The 25,567-nt window shown below is 46.1% G+C and overlaps 1 long non-coding RNA gene across 1 annotated transcript in view; it reads right to left on the bottom strand.

The window, feature by feature from the left end:
• Positions 1-3,849: 3,849 nt before the first annotated feature.
• LOC136625375 (uncharacterized) overlaps positions 3,850-25,567 on the bottom strand; it is a 113,361-nt gene continuing 91,643 nt past the window's right edge. The window contains exon 4 of the long non-coding RNA XR_010792540.1: positions 3,850-4,111. This is a non-coding gene — a long non-coding RNA (uncharacterized lncRNA). The remainder of the gene's footprint in view (positions 4,112-25,567) is intronic.

Genomic DNA, 25,567 nt, shown 5'->3' with positions numbered 1-25,567 from the left:
TTGCTGAAGTGCTAAATATAAGGCCTCCCTTGAAAGTAAGACCTAGTTCTGTCCCTGCTATGCGAGTCTGCTGTGATGAGCTTCCCCTGGTGGCCAGAAGCTGCAATACCGTCCCTGCTGTACAAGTGGTCCAGGAACTTGCTGTGAGTGGTCGTTACAGTCTCCAGATAGTCTGTGGGAGCCAGGTACTTTACAGCCCTTATTTCTTGTGGCCCTGTGTGTGAGTCAGGCAAGACAAGAAGTACTCATTTAAGGACAGTGCTATTGCTAGACATAGAGATTTTGGCCAATGATTCTGAAAGAAATGGAGTCACAAGAAATTCACCAGGAAATTGAGGGTTTGGATTGTTATGATGTTCCAGAAGATGATGACATGACTGTCCTTGAATAAATCTTGCTTTGTGTTCATAAATATTGGGATCGGTAAATGAACCATAGATTGTTGTACATGGAAATAATGGTAGTAACAAGAAATTCTTGATAGGATTCAGTTTGTCTGGTTATGCTGGTTTTTGATGACAACTACTGTACATTATATAAGAAATGTTCTTTTTTTTTTGTTCAACAATAAATGTGAATTCTTCTTCTTAATGGAAAAAGAAGACATCCCCTGAAAATAAGACCTAGCGCATCTTTGGGAGAAAAAGAGAGTTGTTTCCAAATAAATGGGAAACATAAAGGAAGGACCTATACTTCTCCTTCCTGCTGGATCCATGTTTGGTTTTGGATCAAAATACTGCATCAAAAACTGTGATGGCACTTTTCCAAATAATGCTGTGAGTGAAACCATCCTGAGGTCTCGACCTTCGCACACTATTTTTCCACTGCTTTATTTATAAGTATTGCAGAACAGAATTTATTGAGCGAAACTTTCACTGTTTCCTGAACTGCGACTGCGAATTGTAACTCTTCCTCTGGGTGACAATCTCTATTGATTTGCATTCAAGTCTGAGAAAAGAGGAGGTGAATATGAACATTGCAATTACTGATGAGCTGCAAGCGAAGGAGGAGGATAGAAGAGATGTTTAACAAAGGCATGTTGAATCACTGGAGACCAAGCATCCCTGATGCTATAAAGTATCAGGTTCAGAGGTGTGTCGCTGCTATTACTCAGTACCAGGGCATCGTCTAAGGAGTCATCATGACTCCTACATAGAACTTTTCCCTTAGTGCTAGAGCTGCTTACGGGAGCTGATAGTGACAGCTTGACATTAATAGATGGTGGTTAATGCTTTGTATGGTACAATTAAAAATTAACATGTCAAACTTTTAGTGTTAATATGTACTTTTAAAAGTTTTCCAGCACATTACCTGCAGCAGCTCTGAAGCAGCGTTCTCCACTCGAAGGGAAGGGTTTGTTTCTATGAGGTTGGTCACCCATGCAGTTTTTGTCGCAGTTTTTTGAGCCAGGAGCAGGAGTGGCTACATAATGAAGGAAAGGCTGATACATACTGCATCACAGAAAAAATACTACTTCATGAAGATTCTGGTGCAGCATGACACAATTTTCAGAGGTTATAAAAATTGATGCAGTTTTGGGCCGATCACGTCATCTGGAAGCGTGATGAAAGGCGAAAACTAGTCCGTGAAGCTAACCTTGGAGAAAAATAAAATAAATCTTATTGTTTGTATTCCAACAGCTTATTCTACAGTGCTTTCAGGCAATTTATTACCCCCAATCAAGCTGGGTACTCAGTCTTCCATCCTTCTGAGATCGGTAAAATAAGTCAACCTTGTGTCGGCTACCTAAACCATGTGGGGATTGAACTCCGAGAGCCTAGGACTGCATTTCTGCTGCCTTAACACTCAGCCGCACATGAGATGTTTTTGCATCCATGAAGACTGCTTTGTGTGACTGTCCTGGTAAAGACCAATAGTGAAGATGCCTCTAAGATGTCATCGAGAACCGTTTCATCAAATGCACGACTTTACTAAAGGCTTCACACAAAGCACAGAGTAGCACTTTTTTATTCCATTTAATAGCATGGTGCTCACTCTAGAACCACACTGTCAGTGGCCCATAATATCCTCACATATGCCTTCAGATTTGGCCACTTGAACAGGGAGGATGAGGAGGATAGAGGCTGTTTACCGCCACCTCCACCGCTATTCAGATTTGGCCCCTCGACCAGGGAGGAGAAGGAGGAGGATGAAGGCTGGACATCGGTGAGAAGGTAGCCAATCGCCAGCTGTGGGCATGACTTGAGCGCTCTCTATAACTCACACCGGTCAACCCATGTCTCCACCTATACCTCTAGTGGAGATATATTGCACAAGTGCCATGCAGTAGCAGGTCCATGATTCACAGCTGGTGACATTCTACGGAATGACAGATTTGGATGCTTCAATATTAATGATGACAATTTCTTGAAGAGGTTTGCAGTCAAGCTGTTTATTGTCAAACTGTACCTCACACTATGCCATCATTATGAAGGCTTGTGGTGTGCTCTAGTAGCTTGTCTCACTAAATATTTGACCTCATACAGCTATGGGGATGTAATAATACAAAACATTATGACTGTGAATGTGGGAAGAAAACAGCAAAATTATTCTTCTCTTTCTGAACAATATAGCACCCACATTTTCCAGCTGTAAAAGGGTTAAATGGCAAACTTTGTGGCGTCTCTCTTTTTAGGGTATGTGCACATAGGCTCTTTCACATAGAATCACTAGTATAATATATATTTTTAAAGAAAAAAACAGACTTTCGCCAACAAAAAAATGTTGAATACACTGTGACGAAAATATCACTGGTACATGGTGTACCAAGTGGATAAAAGAAATTAAGGCATATGGAAGCCCACTGTTAACTCTGTTGCCCAAGGGCCGCTTGGCCCTGTGGACAAGCTAAAAATGCTTACTGTTGCCCTAATCCACTCCCGGCTCGATTATTGCAATAATCGTTGCTGATCGGCCTCCCCTGCACCAGACTCTACCCTCTCCAATCCATCCTCAATGCGGCAGCCAGGCTCATGTTCCTGTCCAGCCGCTACTCGGACGCCTCTGCCCTGTGCCGGTCACTGCACTGGCTGGCCGTTAAATACAGAATTCAATTCAAACTCGCTACCTTCATCCACAAAGCCCTCCACAGCGCAGCGCCCCCCTATATTACCTCCCTCATCTCAATCCATCACCCAGCCCGGGCTCTCCGCTAAGGAAACCAGACTGAGCGCCCCTTTAATTCGAACTTCTCATTCCCGCCTTCAAGACTTCTCCAGAGCATCACTGATCCTCTGGAACGCATTACCAAAGGCTACCCGAGCAATCCAGGACTCGCAGAACGTCAGGCGTGCTCTAAAAACGCACCTCTTCAGGGAGGCATACTGCATTCCCTAAACAAACCCCTCTGTACTCCGCCTGATAACATGCTCTCTGACCTACTGACTGCAATCCCTGCTAGCCACTATAAACCACTCCTGCAGTCATACCGATTCTGCGTCACACGGCCAAATGTCTGACCATTGTGTATGTGTATAGCATCCCTCACTCTCCACCTCGCCATACCGTGCACATCTCCAGCCCCTTTACCTTCTGTATCACCCCATTACTTATAGTATGTAAGCTCGTTGGAGCAGGACCCTCACCCCTATTGTTTCCATCAACTGACTACTATGTAACCGTGGTTCTGTAATTTTTGTATTTTTTGTCTTTCTGTATTCCCCTGCCTATGTAAGTGCTGCGGAATATGTTGGCACTATACAAATAAAGATCATTATTATTATATATGGTATATAAACCATTTCTGTATATATACAATTACAGAACAGATGATCAAATTGAGTTAATATTTGGTTACCAAATTGCCAATTGTTAGATTCTGGCAAAAGAGAACATATTACTCATTCACATTTCATTCTTAGCTCCTGGTTTATTTTGAATCCCAGTTCTGGCAACACTGAAATAAAACTACAGAATTTGTAGCTTTGTGACTTGAGCACTGCAGACAAGTACTTCAAATTGATAAACGAGGCATTGTAAATATTGAATTTTCAGAACATTTCGCAGCAATCAGCGGGAGAACTGAAAAGTTCCAGCAAACAAATATATTCTGGCTGCAGCCTCAGGCGAATACGCTGATAGACTCATTTTTATTCCATTCCAGGCCTTCACTCTGCAATAATGGTTGAGAATATATATATTTATACACAGATACTGATGTATGAGTTTTTAAAGTCGCCAATTACTGAGGTCTTCAGCTGTTCTTCAATTCCATGCTTGTATCTATAACTTGGCTCTGACAACGTGAGGCTTAAGGCCTCCTTCCCACGAGCGTGACGGGCTCCGCCGCGTAATATTCCGCAGTGAAGCCCGTCACGGCGCCCCCCAGAGACCCCATACTTACCAGCGGAAGATAGCGTGAAGACGCTTCCCCGCCCACCGCCGTCGCGTCATGTGACACGCCCACCGCGTCACATGACGCGGCCGGCCGTGTCACGTGACGCGCCGGCCGCGTCATATGACGCGCCGGCCGCGTCATATGATGCGCGGCGGTAGGCGGGGAAGCGTTTTTTCACGCTATCTTCCGCTGGTTGCAGCGGGAGATAGCGTGAACGGACGGCTTCCATTGACTGCAATGGAAGCCGTCAGCGCGTACACCCGCAGCAAATAGAACATGCTGCGGGTGAGAACGGGAGATTTCACGGTGCGTAATTCCGCGGTGGAATTACGCATCGTGTGCATTGTGCTATTAGGTTCAATAGAACCTAATAGCAGGGGGCAACGCAGCGGATTTTTGCCGCGGATTTACGCGGCGTAAATCCGTTCGTGGGAAGGAGGCCTTAAAGGTCATTTCCACTTTTGCAACTAATATTGTTTTATTATTCCAATGTATCTAAAGTTTAAAATCAAGCAACTTTGCAAATAGTCCTCATTAAAAATATCCTTCTGTTTTGTGTCTACAGCTCCTATTAAAGACCTCATCATGTGTCTCCATGGTTACAGACTACAAACAAACCCTGTGTAGTCTGATCCCGCAGCCATCCCCTCTTCTGTCTTTTTATACTTCTTGTTAAAATACATTTGGCACTTTACCAAGATGTTGGTGACACAAGAAAGACAGATTGAATATATAAGGCACTGTACATTAATCACAAATCCAGATGTAACTGCTGACTTCACAATAACATATTCACATTTTTATTGCAGGATAACATCTGTGCATTGTCAAAAAGCATCAAACATCAGGGTTATTACATCTGACTATTAAACCTGTGGTCGTTGCCTTACTCCATTTGCATTAAATGATGCTGAAAAAGTCTACCATTGAAGAACACTGCTCTGTTATTGGCTAGTGCTGACCATGTGAGCAGCACTGGCCAAACACAGAGCAGGTATAATGCATTGCTAGTCCTAACACTAGTTTTGAGATGGTGGTGGTCATCTTGGCTATCCAAAAATATGAGATTGTTGAGATCATCTACCGGTAATATCCCCCCTTCACTCTCTGGACTCAGGTCACAATTTTATTCCAAAACCGGATGCTTGCTTACACAATTTCTCAATTAGAATAATTTAAAAAAATGATCCTGTGTGTAAATGTAGTGGCCCGAAGTATACACATCTGGCCCCTCTATAAGGGTCTATAAATGTCCATAGATGTGTCCCTAAATGTCTGTCACGTCTTTAATGTGGATTGCACAGCTACAGCATATGAGATGTTAATGTCTAGGTATGTCTGGAAAATGTAACAGTTTGTGTGTATCCAATATTGTCATGTAAGCATGAAAGATATATGTGTTTGCAAGGTGTGCAAGTCAGACAATCTTTACAGGAATTGAGTGAGTCTGCAAGTCTACCCATGGATTACAATCTGTTGAAGAGGAGTGTGAGAGAAAAGGAGAAAGCCCCACCCAGGCCTATCCAATATGGAAGAAGTGGGGCGATATCCCATCTACTGAGAATGGAGAATACCCCTTCTTATCCCCAGTTGGTATAGAGTCCCAAAGCTACAATGGAAGGATTGAGAGAATGCCATAACAGACAACCAAACAGTGAGTGTTGGCCAGTAGAGAGAGTGAGAGAAGTCGTCCGGGAGAGTGATCTTACCGATAACCTGGACTGTATGCACCCAGATATCCCAAGTATCTCCCTGCCTAATCACAAATAGAAGTTGTCTCTAAGCCAATCCTCCATTGCAAGAACTGTTTTGTATTATCCCTGCTGGATGTTCTAGTAAGGAAAGGCTTTACCGACTGTTCCCGGTTCAGTCTATTTAAAGTACAGCCCTGTGTGTGTGTATTATTTATTGCACCATTGTCGGAGTTCACCGCAGTGGATGGAACAGTGGCGTCACCTGTGACAAGTACCAAAGATTTAATACAGAGTTTTATACAGGTAACCCCGCCACCATTATTGCCTGGAGAGGCCTGTCAGGGCCTTGGCAAAGGGGTTGCATGCGTTTCTTTAGGGGAGGAGATGGGGGTGCCACCATGAAATCCCTAACAGCTACCCCACCATCTCCTCAGCTGTGGGTCCTGCGCCTTGGTCACTCCATAAACATTGTAGTTACATACTTGTTATTGAACCCCAACTACATCAACAGATAATGTCAGGTAAATGAAGTATCGTGGGCATTGAATTTCAACACCCTGTCCTTTTGCTCCCTTGAATAAAAGCTGGAACCAGAGGTGTCTGGCTGTGGCTTAATTCCCTAAACACATAAACGATTTGCCAAACTGAATGGTCATGTGTATGGAGGAGCCATTGGTAATAGCTGTTGGATGAACAGTTGTTCATCCAGATCTTATGGCTTGCATGGGGCATGCCTTGTTGTAGGGGTGGCAAACTTTGCTGGCATACAATACATAATGAATAGGTAACTTGATGTAATGTAATCTGAAAGTAGGAGAGTCAGTTGAATGAGCTAAAGTGAAAAGCTTGCAATTTGAGAGCTAGACAGTGTACAAATTGTGCAGTAGACAAGCTGCAGCAGTATCCTAGACACCCCAGTCTTTAGCCTTTTCGAACCCATACCACCCGCCAGCACACCAGTTTCCTATGTGATTGTAGTAATTGTTTTGGTTCAGTTTCTGCTTTAAAGACATTGGATTATCATACAGAAATGGTGGTAAGAGTGCTTAATTTCCATCTAGCTCAATGACTCACCAACCCTATGATAGATTATTCCTCAGTGAATTTGGGTCTGCCACTTGTTGGAGGAGTCCAACTCTGAGATATAGACCCCTTCCAAGGACCTTGGATTTTCCCAGGCAAAGAACGGGAAGGGGCCGCCTTTCAACCTCTATCACTAGTCCCAATCCAGCACTGGAACCTTAGTTCCTACCGCTCCAAACCCAGAAGAAGTTGGCTGTGGTCATTGTGCATTTGACTACTAAGCCAATCACAGGCTTCAGTGGTCACATATCATTCAGTGCAGAATCACCTCTGAAACCTATAGTTGGCTGAGCAGTAATGTGCTCAATAAAAGGCACCCAACTACAGCCATCTTCTTCCACATTCGGAGTGGTAGGGACTGGGACTCCACCGAAGGAGGTATTTCTTATTTCATTGTGTTACACCATTCCATGGCTGCAGATTTTTTTTGTCACAGAAAACCCCTTTAACTTCATAGGAAATTCACTTCCATTATGGAATATGAGATTATTGTAAATAATTGGAACAATAAAAGCCGCACATTACCGCTGATGATGACTATAACCATCAAGCATGCAGAATGTGTCAGTAGGATCAGGCAGCAATGAGGCATTGTCTCTACTAGACTATGTGAAGTAATCTTTGGAATACAGTCAGAAGACTAGAGGTCGTTGGTGTGGGTAGATCACAGTCACCACATAATTACGTGTCTGCACATCACAATATGTAATAGTACATGTTGGTACCGGCTTTGGGGGTGTACTTAACCTGTAAAGTCTATTGTTCACATATAGCATACCACACTTCAGTCGGTCTTGTGAACAGACTTCGTTTGTGCCTCAACGCAATGTATTTGTATGGACAGGGCTTTTTTTGCGTGTGCATCGGCGTATTTTACTATATTTTTGTGCACACAAAAAGGAAATGAGAATGAGCCCAGTGAAATCCATGGGTTCTACTCTTTGCATATTGCTTGTGCAAATATGAGTGCAAATACGTCCGTGTGAAGCCAACTTTACAGCTATTTCCTTCCCATCGCCCCTAAATCATTCAAGTTTAAGGGCGGTTTCAGGTGACCATATATGTGTGTGTTTTTAAAACATACGTGCGCAATACACAGAGAATAGAACCCACTGATTTCAATGGGTTTGCTGGTATTCACGCTTTTTGCACACAAAAAAGTAGGATTTGCTCTATTTTCCTACGTATTTGCACACGTATTTGCACACCTAGGGTCCCATGGAAATCTATGGGGGGTGCGCAAATATGCACTTAATATGCACACATTTGCTCAATACTGTGCAATTCTACGGGAAAAAGAACACATCTGGACATCATTAGGTTAAATAGTGTTGCGTGCACATGTGAGCAGGCCCTGCATGCACAATGGGCAGTGGGGGGTAGCAGGGGGAGAGAGAGAGATCTCTCTCACTCTCCGCCCTGCTCCCCTCCGCTCTCCCCCGCCGCCCCCCCGCTGGCCCCCCTGAGCACGCTCATAGGAGAAGGCAGTTACTCGAGATGAGCGAGGCTTGCAGGAGTAACTCACCTTACCGAGCGTGCTCGCTCATCTCTAGTCAAGACCCATCGTTTCACGTCCCGTATAGAAGATACATCTGAGAAAGTATAGCAGGTTCTATTTTTTCTCGCACTAATATTTTGCGCGGAAAAAAAGCATTCATCTGAATGAAGCAGTTGAAATCAAATGCATCACATGGCCGCTTTACATGTGCGGCTTTTTCACGTGCGGAAATGCCTCTGCAAATACGGTCATCTGAATAAGTCTTATGGCTGTATTTACACAGTGTATTAAAAACCACACCAAAAGCTGCATAGGCAACACCACACAAGTTTTTGCCCCGGTTCTCTATGCAGTTGTGCTTTTAGTGATGATATTTTTGGTGAGGTTTTTACCATCTCAGCTGCCCCGTGTAAATACAACCTGAGCGCTCGTTCTCACAAGGGAATTTACACAGCTAAGTTAGCCGTGCAAAAAAAACGTGACTATTAGAACCAATGGTTTCCAATGGAAACATTTCAACGAGGGAATTTTAGGCGCACAAAAAAATTCAAACAACTTTTAAAAATTACATCTTAAAAGATACTCTTGACCTATCTTTAGTGCGCAAAACTCAGGAGTGTCAATAGACTGCTATGGGAGCTGGAAAAAAAGGGAGGGGGAAGGGAGTTTAGCCGTGAACACCAAGGTCCCTTGTGTGAAGGAGCCCTAGGCCTGTAAATGGCAATTTTTTTCCAAGAAGAGGGCAAGGGAACTCTCTGTTGTTACCAAATGTACAATGCCATTCAATGAAGAACTACTGCAAAAACATATACATCGCACACAAATAATGTCCACTAAATGTCTATTATACACCTTTGTTAATAGTTCTTTAAGTTGTGAAATGTTGCCCCAGAATGCAGTTTTTCTATAAGATGTGAGTAAGTTTTAAACTACACGGGAAAGCAATGAAATGTAAAAGTACAAATCCCCTAATCTCTACATACTGTTATAAAACTGTTGCATTCAGTACATGATGCTTCACAGTCCATATACTTTCTCCCTGCACAGTGCTGAGTGCTCCATTGTTTATTGACCAGTTTCTACCAGTTCTAATCTCCTTTTCCTTATTTTCCACTCTTGCCTATTGGACTTTTTCAAAAACAGTCCTGCCCCACATATCAGATATGAACCACATGGGAAAAGACGAGTTTTCCTAAACAGCCCAACTTCAGGAATGATTTCTAAACACAAGTAGTTGAACCCAGATAACAGCCGAAGCTAAAGAAGAGGGAGTTCACTAAATCATTGAAGTAATTGTCCAGGATGAGGGTCATTGGAAAATGTCAATTCAGTCCTGACATTTTTTTTCTTAGGAATCACTCTAGTAGCCTCTACCAGTTAGCTTTCATCATGATTGGCCATAGGGGAAAGTGGTAGTTTAATGTTCCTTTTAGACTAGCTGAGTTCTTGGTCCAATGTAACAAGCACTGATTGAATTGCAAGTCGATTGGCGCTCATTTCTTTTTCCTTCACACAGGCCGATGATCAGCTTATGGAAACAAACAATTGTAATTAGGAATGTTCATCCTCGTAGGCTGGCTATACAACTCCCTGTTTACACAAAAAGAAGTACAGCTGATCAGCAAACATCTTCAGGCTTCTTAATAATATATAGTCGATGAATGACTGTAAGCTCATTCATTGGCTAATCATTGGCCTGATTGCCAGGCAAATGATATTCAGAAGAACATTTGGATTTGATCGGCCCTTGGAAAAGGTCCATAAGACATTCTGTGACAACCTTTGATGGAGAAAACTGTTCCCTACAAATCGAGGGAATAGGGAACCCCTGTCTAAAAGCGGGGTAGGCGTCCTGGTAAGGAAGTCCCCACGATCTTCAACTAGGACCTGACTATCCCAGATAAGGCACCAGGAGAAATGCACTAAACACCGCAAAGAAACTGTGTAAAGACTAACAAAAGAAAAAGAAAAGAAAAACAGCACTTAACTGAATGTGTAAAGCTTTCACCCAGGATAGAGGTTCCAGCCTGCTCAAACTACACCTCCAACTGAACTGAATTATTAAGCTGCAAACAGAACTCATAGACAGACATAAACGATGACTGACAAATGCCCAAAACACTCACCAAGCATACCAGCACGCATAGATATGTGGAATTACTACAGAAAGTACAAAGTAATGATTTTTGTCTTTGCCAAGACACTTAAGCCAACAAGCCAGCAACAAGGGCCCTCGTTGTCTCGTGGGTCCCTACTCTACAAGACAACTCACCCATGAATCCTGCCTGCATGAGCGGTGGTCATCCCCTAATGGAACCTAGGACCTGCCATGCCCAAAATGGCAATGATCCAAGGAGGAAAGGACACAGTTTACACCAACAACCAGGGATTGCATACCACACAAAACACCATGCACCCTGAACAGGACTTTTCACACAATATGTCCGACCATCTGCATTGACACACAGAACAAGGTGCTTGTTATGATTGTGTGGGCAAACTAAGCACAGGGCCCACACGATCGTACCTGTGGGCACTGTAGGACTGGATGCGGATGCATGTACACAAGTTGCACATGGTATTCACACGAGTTTCAGGCAACTGACCCTGTTCTACATGGGAGGATGGCATGGCCCTACCTAAGCGGGGGGATTCGCCCCAATAAAAGGCGGCCAGCGGTCTTCGGATCTGGGCCCTAGCTGACCCTACAAGCCACGCACCAGAACAAGACGCATTCAAATGCCACATCACAGAGACTGAACCACAGGACACACAGAGCCAGAATACACAGCATACAGCAGCCACAATGCAAACACTAGTAACAGATCAGATGATAAGCTGAATATAAATACCAGGTATTAGTTGACATTTTGTACAAAACGTGGAAGCTAGCGGGCCAACTTCACGGCTCCTGGTTATACCACTAGTCCATACACTAACCAGGAACCCGACACAGTTCACACAGCACGCTGCAACAGGACAGGACACAGATCATAGATCACGCAGCCAGCTGCAACAGGAACAGGACAGAGCACAGATCACAAAGCCAGCTGCAACAGGAACAGGACAGAGCACAGATCACAAAGCCAGCTGCAACAGGAACAGGACAGAGCACAGATCACACAGCCAGCTGCAACAGGAACAGGACAGAGCGCAGATCACACAGCCAGCTGCAACAGGACAGGACAGAGCGCAGATCACACAGCCAGCTGCAACAAGAACAGGACAGAGCACAGATCACACAGCCAGCTGCAACAGGAACAGGACAGAGCACGATCGTAACAGCACTGTTCACACCAATACACACTGAACAGGACTGTTCACCTCATGTCCGGCCACCTGCACAGAAACACAGAACTCGACACTGTTCACACCTACACAACAACATCCATTACTGCAAACACCAGGGTTTTGGGAAACCAGCATCCTCTAGCCAGAGAGGCTGGTAGATATGTGCAGCAGACCAGTGGGGATTGGCTGGCTGGAGAACACAACATCCAGCCAGCACAGTTATGTCCACCTGTGAAGCTGTGCTTTGGGAAACCCGTAGAACAGCAGGTCCCAGCAGCACAACCTAATAGTAAGAAAGTAAAGCCTTTCAAATATTATATATAGCTAAAAACCAAGATTGTTTCTTCTCAAGGTTAAGCATTTGGTGAAATTCCCCTACTTGTTCTAGGACTTGCTCAAATGTGTTGATACTAGAGATGAGCGAGCACCAAAATGCTCGGGTGCTCGTTACTCGGGACGAACTTTTCGCGATGCTCGAGGGTTCGTTTTGAGTAACGAACCCCATTGAAGTCAATGGGCGACCCGAGCATTTTTGTATTTCGCCGATGCTCGCTAAGGTTTCCTTGTGTGAAAATCTGGGCAATTCAAGAAAGTGATGGGAACGACACAGCAACGGATAGGGCAGGCGAGGGGCTACATGTTGGGCTGCATCTCAAGTTCACAGGTCCCACTATTAAGCCACAATAGCGGCAAGAGTGGGCCCCCCCCCTCCCAAAAACTTTTACTTCTGAAAAGCCCTCATTAGCATGGCATACCTTTGCTAAGCACCACACTACCTCCAACAAAGCACAATCACTGCCTGCATGACACTCCACTGCCACTTCTCCTGGGTTACATGCTGCCCAACCGCCCCCCCTCCCCCCCACAGCGCACACCAAAGTGTCCCTGCGCAGCCTTCAGCTGCCCTCATGCCACACCACCCTCATGTCTATTTAGAAGTGCGTCTGCCATGAGGAGGAACCGCAGGCACACACTGCAGAGGGTTGGCACGGCTAGGCAGCGACCCTCTTTAAAAGGGGCGGGGCGATAGCCCACAATGCTGTACAGAAGCAATGAGAAATAGAATCCTGTGCCACCGCCATCAGGAGCTGCACACGTGGGCATAGCAATGGGGAACCTATGTGCCACACACTATTCATTCTGTCAAGGTGTCTCTGCATGCCCCAGTCAGACCGGGCTTTTTAATTCATAGACACAGGCAGGTACAACTCCCTATTGTGAAGTCCCTGTCGACCGACAGCATGGGTGGCTCCCTGGAACCCACCGGCGATACATAGAAATATCCCATTGCATTGCCCAACACAGCTGAGGTAGTAATGTCGTGCTTAATGCAGGTGGGCTTCGGCCCACACTGCATGCCCCAGTCTGACTGGGGTTCTTTACAAGTGGAAACAGATGCATTTATAATTCCCTGTGGACCCACAGCATGGGTGGGTGCCAGGAAGCCACCGGCGGTACATAGAAATATCCCATTGCATTGCCCAACACAGCTGAGGTAGTAATGTCGCGCTTAATGCAGGTGGGCTTCGGCCCACACTGCATGCCCCAGTCAGACTGGGGTTCTTTACAAGTGGACACATGTAGGTTAAACTCCGTGTGCACCTACAGCATGGGTGGCTCCCTGGAACCCACCGGCGATACACAAAAATATCCCATTGCATTGCCCAACACAGCTGAGGTAGTAATGTCGTGCTTAATGCAGGTGGGCTTCGGCCCACACTGCATGCCCCAGTCAGACTGGGGTTCTTTACAAGTGGACACATGTAGGTTAAACTCCGTGTGCACCTACAGCATGGGTGGCTCCCTGGAACCCACCGGCGATACACAAAAATATCCCATTGCATTGCCCAACACAGCTGAGGTAGTAATGTCGTGCTTAATGCAGGTGGGCTTCGGCCCACACTGCATGCCCCAGTCTGACTGGGGTTCTTTAGATGTGGAAACAGATGCATTTATAATTCTCTGTGGACCCACAGCATGGGTGGGTGCCAGGAAGCCACCGGCGGTACATAAAAATATCCCATTGCATTGCCCAACACAGCTGAGGTAGTAATGTCGTGCTTAATGCAGGTGGGCTTCAGCCCACACTGCATGCCCCAGTCAGACTGGTAATATGTACCTTAACAGTAACCGCGTTGGTGGTAATGTGTTGGTTACTGCGGACCTAGTAGCGCGGTTTTATTTTGTTGGTTTTCGGAATGTGCCCAGGATTAAGTGGGCTGTGGCGGGGGATGTTTTTGAGGCACTACGTGTCCTCTCCACGTGTCCGTGGTTATATGCACCTTAACAGTAACAGCGTTGGTGGGAAATGGCCTCGCCGCCATCATGTCTTTGGGAAGCCTCTGTTTCCACACCCCAGAGACATACCATTAGCAGCGGTATAGGCAGAGCCCATAATTAGTAACATTTCAGCCGTAGCATTAGGACAGGCCCCACTAACATATCACTAGCAGCATTATAGGGGGAGCACAGTATGCGTTCCATTTCAGTAATAGTAGCACTCAATACAGGCCCCAGTAACAATTCCGAAGCAGCAGTATAGTGGGAGCGCAGTCTTCGTTCCATTTCAGTAGCTGCAGTATAGACAAGGCACAAGTTACATTTATGTAGCTAAAGTGTAGGCCAACCCCACACACCTTTCTGTACCATGAGTGCAGGCGAAGAACATAGAAATTCCTATGATTACACTGTAGGCGAGGGGCCACAAAAATTGCTGTATCAACAGTACTAATGTACATCCAAAAAATTGGCCATGGCCAACCAAGAGGGCAGGTGAAACCTATTAATCGCTTTGGTTAATGTGGCTTAAGTGGTAACTAGGCCTGGAGGCAGCCCAGTTTAACGAAAAAGTGGTTCAAGTTAAAGTTTCAACGCTTTTAAGAGCATTGAAACGTATAAAAATTGTTTAGAAAAATTATATGAGTGAGCCTTGTGGCCCTAAGAAAAATTGCCCGTTCGGCGTGATTACGTCAGGTTTCAGGAGGAGGAGCAGGAGGAGGAGGAGGAATATTATACACAGATTGATGAAGCAGAAATGTCCCCGTTTTGGATGGTGAGAGAGAACGATGCTTCCATCCGCGGGTGCAGAATACGTATTGCTTAGGTATCGCTGCTGTCCGCTGGTGCAGAAGAGAAGTCTGGGGAAATCCAGGCTTTGTTCATCTTGATGAGTGTAAGCCTGTCGGCACTGTCGGTTGACAGGTGGGTACGCTTATCCGTGATGATTCCCCCAGCCACACTAAACACACTCTCTGACAAGATGCTAGCCGCAGGACAAGCAAGCACCTCCAGGGCATACAGCGCGAGTTCAGGCCACGTGTCCAACTTCGACACCCAGTAGTTGTAGGGGGCAGAGGCGTCACGGAGGACGGTTGTGCGATCGGCTACGTACTCCCTCACCATCCTTTTACAGTGCTCCCGCAGACTCAGCCTTGACTGGGGAGCAGTGACACAGTCTTGCTGGGGAGCCATAAAGCTGGCAAAGGCCTTGGAGAATGTTCCCCTGCCTGCGCTGTACATGCTGCATGATCTCTGCGCCTCCCCTGCTACCTGGCCCTCGGAACTGCGCCTTCTGCCACTAGCGCTGTCGGATGGGAAGTTTACCATCAGTTTGTCCACCAGCGCCCTGTGGTATAGCATCATTCTCGAACCCCTTTCCTCTTCGGGAATGAGAGTGCAAAGGTTCTCCTTATAGCGTGGGTCGAGCAGTGTGTACACCCAGTAATCCGTAGTGGCCAGAATGCGTGTAACGCGAGGGTCACGAGAAAGGCATCCTAACATGAAGTCAGCCATGTGTGCCAGGGTACCTGTACGCAACACATGGCTGTCTTCACTAGGAAGATCACTTTCAGGATCCTCCTCCTCCTCCTCTTCCTCCTCCTCAGGCCATACACGCTGAAAGGATGACAGGCAAGCAGCATGGGTACCGTCAGCAGTGGGCCAAGCTGTCTCTTCCCCCTCCTCCTCATCCTCCTCATGCTCCTCCTCCTCCTCCTGAACGCGCTGAGATATAGACAGGAGGGTGCTCTGACTATCCAGCGACATACTGTCTTCCCCCGGCTCTGTTTCCGAGCGCAAAGCGTCTGCCTTTATGCTTTGCAGGGAACTTCTCAAGATGCATAGCAGAGGAATGGTGACGCTAATGATTGCAGCATCGCCGCTCACCACCTGGGTAGACTCCTCAAATTTTCCAAGGACCTGGCAGATGGCTGCCAACCAGGGCCACTCTTCTGTAAATAATTGAGGAGGCTGACTCCCACTGCGCCGCGCAAGTTGGAGTTGGTATTCCACTATAGCTCTACGCTGCTCATAGAGTCTGGCCAACATGTGGAGCGTAGAGTTCCACTGTGTGGGCACGTCGCACAGCAGTCGGTGCACTGGCAGATTAAACCGATGTTGCAGTGTCCGCAGGGTGGCAGCGTGCGTGTGGGATTTGCGGAAATGTGCGCAAAGCTGGCGCACCTTTCCGAGCAGGTATGACAAGTGGGGGTAGCTTTTCAGAAAGCACTGAACCACCAAATTAAAGACATGGGCCAGGCATGGCACGTGCGTGAGGCTGCCGAGCTGCAGAGCCGCCACCAGCTTACGGCCGTTGTCACACATGACCATGCCCGGTTGGAGGCTCAGCGGCGCAAGCCAGCGTCGGTCTGCTCTGTCAGACCCTGCAGCAGTTCGTGGGCCGTGTGCCTCTTCTCTCCTAAGCTGAGTAGTTTCAGCACGGCCTGCTGACGCTTGCCCACCGCTGTGCTGCCACGCCGCGTGACACCGACTGCTGGCTACGTGCTGCTGACACATCTTGATTGCGAGACAGAGGTTGCGTTGGAGGAGGAGGAGGAGGAAGGTGCTTTAGTGGAGGAAGCATACACCGCCGCAGATACCACCACCGAGCTGGGGCACGCAATTCTGGGGGTGGGTAGGACGTGAGCGGTCCCAGGCTCTGACTCTGTCCCAGCCTCCACTAAATTCACCCAATGTGCCGTCAGGGAGATATAGTGGCCCTGCCCGCCTGTGCTTGTCCACGTGTCTGTTGTTAAGTGGACCTTGGCAGTAACCGCGTTGGTGAGGGCGCGTACAATGTTGCGGGAGACGTGGTCGTGCAGGCCTGGGACGGCACATCGGGAAAAGTAGTGGCGACTGGGAACCGAGTAGCGCGGGGCAGCCGCCGCCATCATGCTTTTGAAAGCCTCCGTTTCCACAAGCCTATACGGCAGCATCTCTAGGCTGATCAATTTTGCAATGTGCACGTTTAACGCTTGAGCGTGCGGGTGCGTGGCATCGTACTTGCGCTTGCGCTCAAACTGTGGCGCTAGCGACGTCTGGACGCTACGCTGAGAGACATTGCTGGATGGGGCCGAGGACAGCGGAAGTGAGGGTGTGGGTGCAGGCCAGGAGACGGTAGTGCTTGTGTCCTCAGAGGGGGGTTGGATCTCAGTGGCAGGTTGGGGCACAGGGGGAGAGGCAGTGGTGCAAACCGGAGGCGGTGAACGGGCATCGTCCCACCTTGTGGGGTGCTTGGCCATCATATGCCTGCGCATGCTGTTGGTGGTGCCTCCCCAGCTGATCTTGGCGCGACAAAGGTTGCACACCACTGTTCGTCAGTCGTCAGGCGTCTCTGTGAAAAACTGCCACACCGTAGAGCACCTTGACCTGTGCAGGGTGGCATGGCGCGAGGGCGCGCTTTGGGAAACAGTTGGTGGATTATTCGGTCTGGCCCTGCCTCTACCCCTGGCCACCGCACTGGCTCGGCCTGTGCCCACACCCTGACTTGGGCCTCCGCGTTCTCGCCCGCGTCCACGTCCTATAGGCCTACCCCTACCCCTCAGCATGGTGTATTACCAGTGATTTGATTTACCAGGCAGGAAAGAAAGTGGTGCAAGCCTGCAGCCAAAATAGAATTTTTTCCCTTGTTTTTCAAAGGACAAGCCACACTGCGTGTATTCAATGAATACTACTAAGTTTAATAACTGTGTTGTGGCCCTGCAAATGTGTCACAGAACTGCAGTGATGCAAAGTTATTCGCTACAGCAGATCAGGGATTTCCCATGCCGGAAAAAAATTGGCACAAGCCTGCAGTAAAACGTAGCTGGCTGCGTCTGATTTTTTTTAACGTTCTGCACGCAGCACACACGTACCCAGAGCCCTGAGGACTGTCAGAGGCAGGCGAAATAGAATTTTTTCCCTTGTTTTTCAAAGGACAAGCCACACTGCGTGTATTCAATGAATACTACTAAGTTTAATAACTGTGTTGTGGCCCTGCAAATGTGTCACAGAACTGCAGTGATGCAAAGTTATTCGCTACAGCAGATCAGGGATTTCCCATGCAGGAAAAAAATTGATGCAAGCCTGCAACCAAAATAGAATTTTTTCCCTTGTTTTTCAAAGGACAAGCCACACTGCGTGTATTCAATGAATACTACTAAGTTTAATAACTGTGTTGTGGCCCTGCAAATGTGTCAGAGAACTGCAGTGATGCAAAGTTATTCGCTACAGCAGATCAGGGATTTCCCATGCAGGAAAAAAATTGGCGCAAGCCTGCAGCCAAAATAGAATTTTTTCCCTTGTTTTTCAAAGGACAAGCCACACTGCGTGTATTCAATGAATACTACTAAGTTTAATAACTGTGTTGTGGCCCTGCAAATGTGTCACAGAACTGCAGTGATGCAAAGTTATTCGCTACAGCAGATCAGGGATTTCCCATGCAGGAAAAAAATTGGCGCAAGCCTGCAGCCAAAATAGAATTTTTTCCCTTGTTTTTCAAAGGACAAGCCACACTGCGTGTATTCAATGAATACTACTAAGTTTAATAACTGTGTTGTGGCCCTGCAAATGTGTCACAGAACTGCAGTGATGCAAAGTTATTCGCTACAGCAGATCAGGGATTTCCCATGCAGGAAAAAAATTGGCGCAAGCCTGCAGTAAAACGTAGCTGGCTGCGTCTGATTTTTTTAAACGTTCTGCACGCAGCACACACGTACCCAGAGCCCTGAGGACTGTCAGAGGCAGGCGAAATAGAATTTTTTCCCTTGTTTTTCAAAGGACAAGCCACACTGCGTGTATTCAATGAATACTACTAAGTTTAATAACTGTGTTGTGGCCCTGCAAATGTGTCACAGAACTGCAGTGATGCAAAGTTATTCGCTACAGCAGATCAGGGATTTCCCATGCAGGAAAAAAATTGGCGCAAGCCTGCAGTAAAACGTAGCTGGCTGCGTCTGATTTTTTTTTTAACGTTCTGCACGCAGCACACACGTACCCAGAGCCCTGAGGACTGTCAGAGGCAGGCGAAATAGAATTTTTTCCCTTGTTTTTCAAAGGACAAGCCACACTACGTGTATTCAATGAATACTACTAAGTTTAATAACTGTGTTGTGGCCCTGCAAATGTGTCAGAGAACTGCAGTGATGCAAAGTTATTCGCTACAGCAGATCAGGGATTTCCCATGCAGGAAAAAAATTGGCGCAAGCCTGCAGTAAAACGTAGCTGGCTGCGTCTGATTTTTTTTAACGTTCTGCACGCAGCACACACGTACCCAGAGCCCTGAGGACTGTCAGAGGCAGGCGAAATAGAATTTTTTCCCTTGTTTTTCAAAGGAAAAGCCACACTGCGTCTATTCAATGAATAATGTATGTCTTCTGGCCCTGCCTACACAATTCTATCCCTGTAGTATTAATGCCGGGTGCAATGGTCTGCACAGCCGGTTTTGAGAAGAAAAAAAAATATGCAACACTGCTAACAGCAGCCTGGACAGTACTGCACACAGATAGATGTGGCCCTAGAAAGGACCGTTGGGGTTCTTGAAGCCTACACTCACTGCTAACACTCTCCCTGCCTAACCACCACTTCTGTCCCTATTGCAGGGCGCAATGCTCTGCAGATCCAATTTTGAAAAAAAAAAAAAAATACAGTGCTAACACAGTACTGCACACTATTAGATGTGGCCCTGAGAAGGACCGTTGGGGTTCTTGAAGCCTACAGTAACTCCTAACGCTCTCCCTACAGCAGCTCCAGCACGATACCACTGTCCCTCAGCTAACTCACAAGGCATCTGAGCCGAGCAGCGGGAGGGGCCGATTTTTATACTCGGGTGACATCTGATCTCCCCAGCCACTCACAGCAGGGGGGTGGTATAGGGCTTGAACGTCACAGGGGGAAGTTGTAATGCCTTCCCTGTCTTTCAATTGGCCAGAAAAGCGCGCTAACGTCTCAGAGAGGAAACTGAAAGTAACCGGAACACCGCGTGGTACTCGTTACGAGTAACGAGCATCCCGAACACCCTGATATTCGCACGAATATCAAGCTCGGACGAGTACGTTCGCTCATCTCTAGTTGATACCTCATATAGACAGCCAAGAGTAGGGAAGTCAATCTCTTTACCTCTCAGGATTGTCGACTTCCATTGGACTGCTGAAGACATTCTCCAATGCACCAGGAGAAAGTTTTAAGACACTAACAACCCAATCAGGTTATGAACTACCAAAGTTTTGCTGGGCTATTGCCACCCTAATGGTTGTTGACTTTGGTTTTGTTATTTTCAGATGTCACTGTTGGCCTACTATTTTGCCTTCCCTGCAGGACATAGTTGGATGACTCTGTCACCTTTACTGCTATAGTGAGTGTTCTTTACGGTATGTGTCTTCGTGGTATATTTTTGGATTTTAATAAGATTACATTTATAGCATGCTACTGTTTTACTATATTTTCTGTCATGTGAAAGCGTAAGCACATATGAATAAAAAGAATGAAAATAACAAACTAATACGCTAATAACTTTAATTTTTACCGTTCCTGCCTCTCGTGACCCCACTGGATCTTCGTTGGGTAGAACAATAAAGCCAGCTTCACATGGGTGTATTTGTGTGCACAATATGCAGAGAATAGAACCCATTGATTTCAATATTTCTTATTTCCATATTTTCCACGTGCATTTTGTTCATGCAAAGAAAAAGAAAAAAAAAAGAACATGCTCTATTTTTCTATTTATTTGCATACTAAAGATCCCCATAGAAATCAATGCGGGGTGAGCAAATGCCTCCCTAACACTGTGTCAGCACTGCAGCAGTGATGTCAGTTTGGATGGCTTATCACCAACCAGCAGTTGGCTGTAATGATCACACATAGCATGACATGCCATCATGCTGCCAGGTAAGCAAGGTACAGCAGGAGACCACAGGACCCGGTTGTGCAGGTACAATGCATACTTGCTACATATTGAGCAGAATCCTGTTTTGTCGGGAATTCCCTTTAATGTAAAACTAAATGAGTTTGTGGCACAAAAGACTGGAGAACTGCCTTTAGTATGCACTAATGTATTATATTATAAAGTTAAAGATCTATGCCAGTCATCTTTAGTTTGACAATTATACAGCTAAAATTCACCTGTGAAATTAAACAGCAGTCTGTGGGGGAACTGAGATTACACTTAGGAGCACTGAAAGGAGTTTTGCACATTGTGGTTGGGGATTCCCATAATAAATATATTCCTAGAGAACAGTACTGGTGAAAAGTGATCAAAGCATGATACAAAAAAGTCATGAACTGCTGTTATATTTATGTCATGATGTGTCAAAGGCTGTTGTTTGGTTGAAAGGTGTGTCAGACATCAACATAAGGGTGGACGCACACTAGCGATATTTTCTCTCTTGTGCTGCGAGAGCACGAGAGAACTCTCGCCTCGCAGCGCAAGAAAGACACCGGTATAGAACCGGCATATTGCTAGTGCTTTCAATGGGGCCATCGACAGCAGCGCTAGCCCCATTGAAAGCATAGGGAGAATGCAGCGGACTTTTGCCACAGCTGTGACAGCTGTGGCAGGAGTTTCCTTCATCCTCATTGCTTTCAATGGGATCGGCACTGCTGACGATCCTATTGAAAGCAATGCTTTCTGCCAAGCCCCGCAGAATGATTATCGGGGAAGGGCTTGAAATATAAGCCCTTCCCCGATAATCATCAATAAGTGGTAAAAAAATTAAAAAAAATATTACTTACCTCTCCGGCGCTTAGACAGCTATGGCAGAAGTCCCCGGCATTCTGCTTCTCTTTTCAATGGGGCTAGCGCTGCTGCTGCTGGCCCCATTGAAAAGACTGGTGATATGCCAGCGTCATGCCGATATCCCGGCGTGATGCTGGCTTTTTTCTCGCACTGCGATGCGAAACTTTAACTTTAGTCTCGCAGCGCAGTGGAGAAAAAAACGCCAGTGGGTGTCCACCCTTTGAAAGAATTCATTAAAGTTAAAGTAGTCAAGCTACAGAATGTCCAAACGCGAAAAAGTAGTAACAGCAGATAATATGGCAGCATTCAAATGACATTGAGGGTTCTAAATAATTCAGCATAGAATGCTGTATAATAAATCAGACAAAACGTTTAACTTAAAGAACATGTGTCCGCAATTTAAAGGGATTTCTCCATAACTTAAAATTGCTTCACAACCACTCTATACCTCCTTGTTGCTGCTGACCAGGACATGTGACTGCTGCAGCCAATCACTGGCCATAGATGATCACCACTGTGGCCAATGATTAGCTGCAGCAGTCACATGTTCTGGTCAGCAGCAAATAGGAAGGAGGACAGAGTGGTGGTGGAACAATTTTAAGTAGTTGGAAAACCACTTTAACCCCTTCATGATCAGCCTATTTTGTGCCTTAAGGACCAACAATTTTCATCATCGCACTGCGCAAGAGACATAACTTGTTGACATAGCCATATGAGGCCTTGTTTTTTGGGGAAGAGTTGTAGGTTGTAATAGCACCACCCTGAGGTAGAGTTAATAGCCGAAGGAGAAATGGCTGTAAATGAATAGAGCAAGCTGTCAACTTCTAAAATAAATTGTGAAGAAATAGAGAGCTTTTCTTGCTGATTTAAGCTCATATATACTTCTTGGGAAAATATTCAGGCTGCTTCCACTAAATTTTATCTTCCTGGTGTAAACATAAGCAGAAAAAAATACCAGAAAAAATACCAAAATAATAGAATATGTCGTCTTCTCAATTATTTTCGGTCCTGATTCACGGAAGTTAGTAGGACCTGCAAGGTCCACTTTCCCGCACATCGAACTACAGGCACATGGCATGTCTATGTGCTGTCTGATGCAACTTGTCTGAGAATCTTGGGTATAATTTGCCCTTGGTTGTCTGAATATGGCCTTAGTCTGTTTCTTTCTTGAATGAAGCGTCATCAAGACCCAAAGGGACATGGTGCTCGGCAGAGTGCTACACTTTCTTTGCTCTAGTAATTAATTGGAACCTTAATAGCTGAATCCTTGCCAACACATTAGAAGTTCTCTATAACTAGAGGTACAATATTAAAGGGTATTCTCTTAGCTCTGATGACCCTTGTCCATTCGTGCATATACTGGGCATGAATGGTCATTCATTTGAATGGCTGGCACACAATACTGCATTTCAGCCTCCACAAGAGAAATTTGTGGCTTGCGTGTCTCCTAATAAAGAAGTTGAACAGCACTATGTCAAAAGTCTGTTCTGTTTTTCCATGAATTTCAGATTCAATAAAGACCACTTATGTAACTAATTAGAGCAACATTTTGGGTAAGTACCCTTTGCCAGACTGAAAACTGCTAATTGATAGAAGACAGAATTGCTATGGTGTAGACATAAGGGCTTATTCATGGCCACAGTGCGACTGAAAATCGCTGTTTGTGCGCCCGTTCAGACGGCCCGGGTCCAGTGCATATACGCCGAGCCCAGAATGCTGTAGGGTGGGGGGGAGGCAGTTTAGCTCTGCTAAACTGCCTCCCCCTTTCCGCACCCTCGCCGGCTCTCAGAAAAGGGAGGGGCAGGACAGGGCAGCTAGTGTGCTAAGCTCCCGCCCCCTCTCTGCACCTTGTCAGCTGCCAGAAATGGGACAGGGCGTAGAGGAGGAGGGAAGGGGGTGAGAGTTTAGCAGACACACTGCTAAACTCCCTCCCACCTCCCTTTTCCAGCAGCTGTCATAGGCTCCTATAGGAGTCTATGGGAGCAGCCGCCGTATTCCATCCAGAAGATAGTTCCTGAACTATCTTTCCTGGCTCACGTAAAAGCGCCTGGCCAAAATGCGCGATCTTGGCCGGCCGGACGCTTTTACGCCACGGGAAAACACCCATCTGAACTGAGACATTGTAAACCAATGCATCAGATGGGCAGCATATATCGGCCGGCCGTGAAAGCGCAGCCGATATACACTTGTGTGAATGAAGCCTAAATGGTAGAAACCCTACATGTCAGGGCAGTTGGAGTGTGGCAGTATAGCAATGCTAACTCTGACAAAGTATTCTGAAGCCTAATCTGCAATGGTCAGACGATCATCGCTAGTGCTTTCAATGGGGCCATCGACAGCAGCGCTAGCCCCATTGAAAGCATAGGGAGAATGTCGCGGACTTTTGCCACAGCTGTGACAGCTGTGGCAGGAGTTTCCTTCATCCTCATTGCTTTCAATGGGATCGGCACTGCTGACCATCCCATTGAAAGCAATGCTTTCTGCCAAGCCCCGCAGAATGATTATCGGGGAAGGGCTTGAAATATAAGCCCTTCCCCGATAATCATCAATAAGTGGTAAAAAAATTTAAAAAAATATTACTCACCTCTCCGGCGCTTAGACAGCTATGGCAGAAGTCCCCGGCATTCTGCTTCTCTTTTCAATGGGGCTAGCGCTGCTGCTGCTGCTGGCCCCATTGAAAAGACTGGTGATATGCCAGCGTCATGCCGATATCCCGGCGTGATGCTGGCTTTTTTCTCGCACTGCGATGCGAGACTTTAACTTTAGTCTCGCAGCGCAGTGGAGAAAAAAACGCCAGTGGGTGTCCACCCTTTGAAAGAATTCATTAAAGTTAAAGTAGTCAAGCTACAGAATGTCCAAACGCGAAAAAGTAGTAACAGCAGATAATATGGCAGCATTCAAATGACATTGAGGGTTCTAAATAATTCAGCATAGAATGCTGTATAATAAATCAGACAAAACGTTTAACTTAAAGAACATGTGTCCGCAATTTAAAGGGATTTCTCCATAACTTAAAATTGCTTCACAACCACTCTATACCTCCTTGTTGCTGCTGACCAGGACATGTGACTGCTGCAGCCAATCACTGGCCATAGATGATCACCACTGTGGCCAATGATTAGCTGCAGCAGTCACATGTTCTGGTCAGCAGAAAATAGGAAGGAGGACAGAGTGGTGGTGGAACAATTTTAAGTAGTTGGAAAACCACTTTAACCCCTTCATGATCAGCCTATTTTGTGCCTTAAGGACCAACAATTTTCATCATCGCATTGCGCAAGAGACATAACTTGTTGACATAGCCATATGAGGCCTTGTTTTTTTGGGAAGAGTTGTAGATTGTAATAGCACCACCCTGAGGTAGAGTTAATAGCCGAAGGAGAAATGGCTGTAAATGAATAGAGCAAGCTGTCAACTTCTAAAATAAATTGTGAAGAAATGGAGAGCTTTTCTTGTGGATGTAAGCTCATATATACTTCTTGGGAAAATATTCAAGCTACTTCCACTAAATTTTATCTTCCTGGTGTAAACATAAGCAGAAAAAAATACCAGAAAAAATACCAAAATAATAGAATATGTCGTCTTCTCAATTATTTTCGGGCCTGATTCACGGAGGATAGTAGGACATGCAAGGTCCACTTTCCCGCACATCGAACTACAGACACATGGCATGTCTATGT

The sequence above is a fragment of the Eleutherodactylus coqui genome, chromosome 4 (genome assembly GCF_035609145.1).
Source record: "Eleutherodactylus coqui strain aEleCoq1 chromosome 4, aEleCoq1.hap1, whole genome shotgun sequence".
Lineage (NCBI taxonomy): Eukaryota > Metazoa > Chordata > Amphibia > Anura > Eleutherodactylidae > Eleutherodactylus > Eleutherodactylus coqui.
The sequence above is the reverse complement of the archived record's forward strand: the minus strand, read 5'-3'. Positions and strand labels throughout refer to the sequence as shown.